This window comes from Peromyscus leucopus, chromosome 8b (genome assembly GCF_004664715.2).
Source record: "Peromyscus leucopus breed LL Stock chromosome 8b, UCI_PerLeu_2.1, whole genome shotgun sequence".
Lineage (NCBI taxonomy): Eukaryota > Metazoa > Chordata > Mammalia > Rodentia > Cricetidae > Peromyscus > Peromyscus leucopus.
Window position 1 is genome coordinate 74223140 of NC_051086.1, and position 8252 is coordinate 74231391.

At 37.9% G+C, this 8252-nt stretch overlaps 1 protein-coding gene across 3 annotated transcripts in view; it reads right to left on the reverse strand.

The window, feature by feature from the left end:
- Positions 1–258: 258 nt before the first annotated feature.
- Tom1l1 (target of myb1 like 1 membrane trafficking protein) overlaps positions 259–8252 on the reverse strand; it is a 48409-nt gene continuing 40415 nt past the window's right edge. Inside the window, exons 15-16 of one of the 3 annotated variants that reach the window (XR_005090492.1) lie at positions 1409–1473; positions 259–853 (exon numbers count right to left, since the gene is read on the reverse strand). The gene's annotated coding sequence lies outside the window, so the exon portion shown is untranslated. Of the gene's footprint in view, positions 1474–6886; positions 7100–8252 lie in introns of those variants that run through there. The other 2 variants (XM_037201575.1, XM_037201576.1) reach the window with 2 other exon arrangements.

Here is an 8252-nt window from a genome sequence, read left to right on the forward strand (position 1 = left end):
GGCTTTTTCTGTTAAGATTGAGGGCTATTTTATTCAAAGTATTGTGACTTGGAAATGATGGTATAATGATCTAACAGAATTATACCTGCTAGTCTATGCTAGCATTTATTGTTAAAATTGCAAGTTCATTAATGTATGATGTAAGGATGAAATTGTGAAGACTTACTGACATAAAAGCTCCTTGAAGTAAAAAACAACAAAAAAAACCAAACCTCTCACAAATTAATAGTAATTTAATTTTAAGTGAATGATACACAGTTTTGTTTTCCAGTAGTATTTATTTCAAATCAAAATGTAAATTATAGTAAAAGTCAAGAATGTTTATCTTTATAAAGGCCACCTGATGCAGTGGCCTGCTCAGGCACTTGAAATATAATTAAACGAGTCATCAAGTTTAAACCAAAGTGTCATTTATAAACAAGTGCAAACTGACTTCTACATTCAAATTCAGTTAAATGAAGGCACTCATTTTCTTCCTTACTTCCTGTCCCATCTGTTCACAATGTTTCGTAGTAGGACAATCTTCAAGTACCCTTGTAGGTCTGTGATGATTTCTATTGGCAGGAATGCCTCCGCAGCGTAAGAGTCTATAATTTAACCAGTTGGCCTAGTACCAGGCCGTTTTCCTTCTGCTGAAGGTGTAATGGTTATAGCCAGTTTCTCCTGAAATGCTGAGCCACTGTCAGGAACAGCAGTGTTAGATGGAAAATGTTAACTATTCTGTTGAAGCTTCATCACAGCAGAGAAGTGGTCCACTGTGGCTTTCCCTGTTGGCAGGTCTTTCATGCCTTAGTTGAGAGAGGACTACTTTAGAGAGTTGGCTCTTTGTGCTGCTAATGAGCTGATCAGGCATCTGGAATAAAGGGAAGACATTGGCCCATTTCCTGCACTCCCTGAAAGACTTGAAAGCCACACAATTAAGCAGAGGAAAGGTTGAAATGCACTTCTTCCATGGTTGGAGTTGTGAAGGGGATAAAAAGTGAACAGGTCAATGGAGACCAGGCATTCGGTAGTGTATAAACAGGATACCTGGTGCAGGAGCACTAATGGGTTCTGTTCATACAACTAACAGGTATGGACTGCACACTGAAGCCATAAGAGTTGTATTAAAATGACAAGAAATTTTATTGATCATCTGTTTTGTTAGTACTAATACTTATATACCCAAAACCAACTTTTATATATCTGTGTCTCATTTGTAGCTGATATGATCATGGAGATTATATGTCATTAATGAACACTGGTCAGTGTTGAATAATTCAGAGGAACTTGGTATTGTATCAAAATAAGTGTCAGACTTAAATGGTGCTTATAGAATTTAATGCAAAATGTGATAATTCCACTTAATTATATGGAATGTAAGTTGCATAAACTGGTGTTTTGTTTTGTTTGTTTTTGTTTTTTTTACCTTAGCAGTCACTATGATTTTGAGCTCCTTTGTGGTGATAAGCATCAATTTCTTCATAAACAGCTCTGAAACAAAGCCACCAAGGCAGAAGAATTACACATCAGTTTCAAAGTACTATATTACCACCACCAGAACTAAAAATACAGGCCGTTGGGGTTTGGGGGTGTTAGGAATCTTAAGTGAATACAAAGAAAGATCTTTATCCTTGAGTTTATTCTAACACACAACATCTAATGTTAGAGTTCTTTCCCATGCCTTTTAAAGGCCAATTTAGTTTTACTTTTGATTTAAAGGAAAACTATGGTTCAAATTTGGGCAGTTTGACTTTTTTACTTAAAAAAAAAATCTAGTTTTAAAATATTTTCAAAATATGAATGGTGTGCTTTATTTTAACATTGTATTATAGTCTAGACTTGGGAGAAGTCTTTAGCTTGTGTTGGTCATTGTTGTACTTTTAATAAATTATAATTTTTAATAATTTCCCTCAGTTTTTTATATGTATCTTTATAGCTCAAAAATATCTGTATCCAAAGGTAGCATTCATATATAGAATATAACAAAACACAGCTGTGAGAAATCTCCCAAAATAACAGCACTATGAAATAAACTAAAGTGACAAACTTCATAAATTACCATGTTTCTAAAAATTCTAGACTTTGATTTTACCTTTTATCCTCTTTCAACCACTGATCTCAGTATCTCTCAGGAAGAAGCCTCATGTCTTAATAACTTCCTCATCATAATATGGAAACTTCACTGTCCTTTTTCAATCCTTTCATTTTATATTCATGTGCATTGCCCTTTGCTTCCATGGACCTGTCAACCTGTCTTCTCACACACCTCTTCAGCAAATGCCCCCTTTTCCAAATCTTCAGCTTCTCCCTCTATACTAGATTCTAACCCTCTGTGGCTCTACTTTTTATACCTGTGCAGTCTCTTAGCACATAACTACTAGAACCTACCTCTATAATACTCTAGTTCCCAAGCCATGCCCATCATCTCTTTACACTTAAGTTCTTAAAAGATATTTGTATGTATTTTCACTCTTAATTTTTAACATTGAAATGTGGCTTCTGTCCCCAGTTCACTAAAATAGCTTTTAATAAAACCTACTATTTCCAGTAACTGAGTCCAACATCTAGTTTTCAGTTCTTGACCTGGTTGTACTTTGAGTAGTGTTCATAGCTGTGTGCAGGTTAAACTTCCACACCCGGCACTAGGTTCCCTATTACTTTCTTCATTATCTGTGTTGGCATTTCCAGTTCATTGAATGTGCTAAAGCTTTCTACTGGGTTTCTATCCAAGTTATTTTGTAGATTGGACAAAAGTTAACAATGCTGTCTCCTATGGTTCCTCTATTCATTTACATTAGTTCTTCCTATCATATACACTCTAGTTACTGTATCCTTTCATACTGTTGACACATCTATTTGCTTGCCAGTTTGTTTAGCTTGCTTGTCAACATTACATTTAATGTTTATAAGAACATAGAGCTTGTCTTGTTCAAAATTAGGTAACAGTCATTCCCTTTGGTATACACAAAATGTTCAAGAGAATTGTGTGTATTCTGAAGATATATATTTATATATGACAAAAAATGTTGACCTGGGATTCCTGGCCAACCAGTGATGTGAAAATTCCAGAACTTCTAAGAGTCTCAGCTTGTTCTTAGAAGTTCCTGGATTTCATGAGACCTTCAGTGGAACTGAGGCTTTAAGTCTCTAGAAAGTAAGAACCACAGTGGTAAAGAGTTCCAGGGTTTTTCTTCTCCAGCTCCCCTACTGCCCATTTCTCCTATGGTACCTAGGACACACATACCTACTTAAAGCAGTTAGTTAATCTAAATATGCTCAGGAACCTGACATAACTGGACATGGAATTTAAATACCAGTTTCTTTAACTACATAACTATATATGTTCAATGACAGATACTTTATCTAAAGCTTGGCCAAGAGAAATTCCATCATCCTGAGTTAGTAAAAGTTCCTAGCAGTTGGGTGTGGTGGTGCATACTTATAATCCCAGCACTCAGGTCAGGGTAGGAAGGTCTCCTGAGTCCATTACTGTTTATTAATTAATAAATGATGGCAAAATGGCTTTCTACTCATAGGGCTTAAATAAGGGAACAATATATCAAATGCTTACATGTGCCAGGATACTGGCTGAAAAAAAGTAAAAAGCACCAAGGCAAAACATAGATGAAAAGAAACAGGTTAAAATAAGTTATACGAGCTAGTGGGACAAGCCTAAATTAAGGCCGAGCATTCATAACTAATAATAAGAATCTGTGTCATGATTTAGGGACTGGTAGCACAAGAAAGCCTGCTACATTTGGCACCCAGTGCAGGGCCTGGATTTCCACATAGGGCCTGAGAAAGCTGAAAAAAAAAAATTTTAATACAGAAAAAAAAAATCCCCAAAATGGATATGGCTCCTTTAAGAGGCTCTGCTGTACAGTGAGCACTTGAGCAGCTGGCATGCTAAGTAGAAACAGCAAGCTAAGTCAAAACGCCTGCCACAGTGTGGGTACTGACTTCTTAGAGCATGAGCAGTTAGATGCAGAGCCTGGTTAAAAGCAGCTCTCAGCCAGGCCTTTGGCCTTTAGGCTCAGGTCTCATGGACCTGAGGAGGGTTGGGGCCAGTTGCCAGAATCTCACAGTGGAGGAGGGTCTAGCTGCTGCTTAGCCCTTTAAGGCTTGGTTCACATAGTGAGAAAAGGCTACAGATACACAGTAAAGACAGGTCCAGATGGGACAAAAAAAAATCTCTAAATAGGTTACAGTGTGTTAAAAAATGTGCATAGGCACCCAAAGGAAGAAAAACTGAATATAGACAGTCATAGGAAAAAGTAAATAGTTTAAAAATAAAGTCTTTAAAGAGTAAAATGATATAAAATAATAAGCCATGTGAAGATGGTAAATACTCAGGGAGTCTGGATCCTTTATGGTGTTGTGTTGACTTTGAATTTTTTGAATGCTGATGAGCAGACGGCAGCTGCTGAGAGACACTGGATTGTAAAAGGGGACTGCTGAATTAAACCAGCCTAGATACTTTAGGAATGTCTTAATTTTAAAGTGGAATTCAGAAAATGTATTCTGTTGGAAATGATAGGCTGTGGATTCCTTCAAGGTTAATAGTGATAAGGTTTGATTGGGAGAGATCTCCTGAAAATCGTGGCTACAAACATAAAAAATTAATTCAAAAGCCGGCCAGTGGTAGCACACACCTTTAATCCCAGCACTTGGGAGGCAGAGCCAGGCTCTGTGAGTTCAAGGCCAGCCTGGTTTACAGAGTGAGATCCAGGACAGACACCAAAACTACACAGAGAAACCCTGTCTTGACCCCCCCCCAAAAAAAAAACCCAAAACAAAACCAAAAAACAAAGAAATCAAGAAAAACTACAAGATAGGTGACATATATACTCATCCCTCTGCATGGGAACAGTTCTAAGACTGGACCACAAATTCTACAACGAGTTTTACCAGGATTTGACCATTTTCTCAGGGTCCTCTAAGTCGGCCCCAGACAATAGGAAGCAGATTATAGAACCTAATGCCCGCATTCCCAAGAGGTGGGGTGGGTGGTTTTTAGTCATTTGGTGGGTTATGGATGTTTATCATCGTTTGGGGGAGGATATAGGAATATAGGATAAGATGACACTATTAGCCTCTATTATTTTACATTGGTATGAATTTTTGGTATATTGATACAAATTTAAAGTTACTTTTGTTAAACTGTATATATGTTTTTATTTTTGTTTAAGGTATTGTACCTATGTAGCTCATTAAAAAAGATATAATTAAGAAATGCAGTTTAGTAGTTAGTGATCTATAACAATCAAATTTGTGGTCATGTTAGGTATGTTTTCAAGGTTAAACATATATTTTAGATAGATAGGTGATCTTCAAATGCTTCAGAGACCTACAGAATATAGCCTTTGAGATGTCTTAATATCATAAGGCTTTCATGCCAATGAGAAGAGTGTGCTCCTGGCAGCACCAATCTACTTTGTAAAATGATGATGGGCATTGAAGGAAGAAGCTCTACATGGAGTTTACTTTCAATGTGGCAAAGCTAGCCATTTGGGCAAGAAACTGTCCTTGCCTTGCCTGCTGGCAGAATGCTGTACAAACAGGACAAGCAGGACACAAAGGAAAAAGACTGATGAAATTTGCCAGGACAAGACAAATTTCCTTAAAAATTTCTGCTCCATAGAAAAGTCTGTCAGATATTCAAGGCCTGTAGGCTAAAGATGGATGCCCCAACATTGCAGAGGAACCTTGGGTAAACATTGGCAGCCGGATATCTCTGTCGTTTCTATAGTTTTGGAAGTAGCTTGCACTGCACTTCCTGTTTACTCAGATAATATATCCTTCTGGGGTCTTTGATGGAGTTTTAGACTAGATAGCTATAGTTACAGATCTTAGTTATGATAGAAGGGAAATTAGGTATAAAACTTTGGACTCACCAAGATTTGATAAATAATGGGTATTTTCTCTAAATTTGCCAAATGCAAATGGACTGGATATTGTAAATGTAATTCTACTTGATAATTGTTCTTATTGTATATAATTTTACTATGTTAAATTTAAAACCTTTCCTTTTTATTTAGACAAAAAGGGGGAAATGTTGCAGAACAGAATGTTTGTTTAACTATGTAAAGATGTGTTGCATTTGTTTTACCTTGCCTAAGGCATCTGATTGGTCTAATAAAAAGCTGAACAGCCAGTAGGTAGGCAGTAGAGGGATAGGTGGGGCCAGCAGGCAGAGAGAATAAGTAGGAGGAATCTGGGCTGAAAGGAGAAGAGAAAGAGAGGGAGCCTGAGGCCAGCAGACAGCTGCCAGCCAGCCATACACGGAAAGCAGCAAGTAAGACATACAGAATGAAAGGTAAAAAGCCCTGAAGCAAAATGTAGATGAAGAAAAAATGGTTAAAATAATTATAAGAGTTAGTGTGACAAGCCTAAACTAAGGCTGAGTGTTCATAACTAATAATGTCTCTGTCATGATTCGGGGCTGGCGGTCCAAGAAAACCTGCTACAATTGGCAGTCATGGGTACATGGTGAACTACAGAACATACTCTACAGAAGACAGATATTCCATACTACCACCACCTTTGCTAGTATTAAGAACACAGGCCTGATGCTTCTAAACTATCTCAAATCTTGAGAAGTACTATTTTGACATACTAGTTTTTTTTTGTTTTTTTTTTTTTTTTGGTTTTTCGAGACAGGGTTTCTCTGTGTAGCTTTGCGCCTTTCCTGGAGCTCACTTGGTAGCCCAGGCTGGCCTCGAACTCACAGAGATCCGCCTGGCTCTGCCTCCCGAGTGCTGGGATTAAAGGCGTGCGCCACCAACGCCCGGCTAACATACTAGTTTTTAACTATTGGTAATTGATTTTTTAAGTGTACATTTTAAATTCTGCACAGGGCAAACAAAATACAACTGGGGAACATATATAGACTCCAGGCTGCCAGTTTCTGAACAGTGATTTCCAAAATCTTGTTTTGAACATTTTTCACAATTTGAGGGGTAATCTTTCACTCAAGAGGATAGATATTAAATCTATAATATGAGGCTCAGCAGTGGCTGCTCTTCAGAAGACCTGGTTTCAATTCTCAGCATCCACATAGAAGTTTAGAATGGTCTGTAACAACAGTTCCAGGGGATCTGACACCCTCTTTTTGCCTCTGCAGGTACAGGTCCACATTTGGTACACAGACATGCATGTAGAGAAATAAACACATAAATAATAAAAACCCTGTAATGTGCTTACCATCCCATATACAACCTGGCAAACAGGAAATCATTAAGTGATGGTGTGTGGTGGTATTGTGTTTCCCAAAATATTGTGTATTTTAATAAATTTATCTGGGGTCAGAGAACAGACAGCCACTAGATACAAAGGCTAGAAAATGGTGGCACTCACACCTTTAATCCTAGCATTCCAGAGATAGAAATCCCTCTGGATCTCTGTGAGTTCAAGGCCACATTGGAAATAGCCAAGCATGGTGACACACGCCTTTAATCCCAGGGAGTGGTGGTAGAAAACAGAAAGATATATAAGGCGTGAGGACCAGAAACTAGAAGCTTTTGGCTGGTTAAGCATTTGGCTGGTTAAGCATTCAGGCTTTTGAGCAGTAATTCAGCTGAGACCCATTCTGGATGAGGACTCAGAGGCTTCCAGTCTGAGGAAACAGGACCAGCTGGGGAACAGGCAAGGTGAGATAGCTGTGGCTTGTTCTGTCTCTCTGATCTACCAGCATTGACCCCGATAACTGGCCTCAGGTTTGATTTTATTAATAAGAACTTTTAAGATTCCTGCTACAATGGTGCGTTAAGGATTTCAAGTTAAAAGCCTTTTAGTTTTCCTTTTGGACAAGGTCTTGCTGACATTGGCCTACACTGGCCCCACTTGTGATCCTCCTACCTGTCTCGTACATGCTGAAAGTGTACTGTAGGCTATACTTGGCTATAAAACAATTTTAACATTAATGGTCACTCTTAAGGATATTTTTGTCATGTTGAACACAAGAAATTCTTTTATATATCCTTTGATTAAATTCTGGGGGAACAGTTTTAAAATGTGACATTAACATGTCAGGAAAGAAAAGTGTCCTCTCAAGCTCAATAGACACTTGCCACCTAGCTATGCTGAATGTTGGTTCCAGTTACTTTTTAATGTGTGATCCTAGCATTTTTATTTTTCAGTCACAGGCTGAGAGCAATAAGGCCATTAAGAACAATGGCCACTATAACTCATAAATCATTTTTTAATAAGGCCATAAATGTCTGCCAAGAGCTAAACAAAGTTAAATGAATGACCAAGCTCAGTTAGCTCTG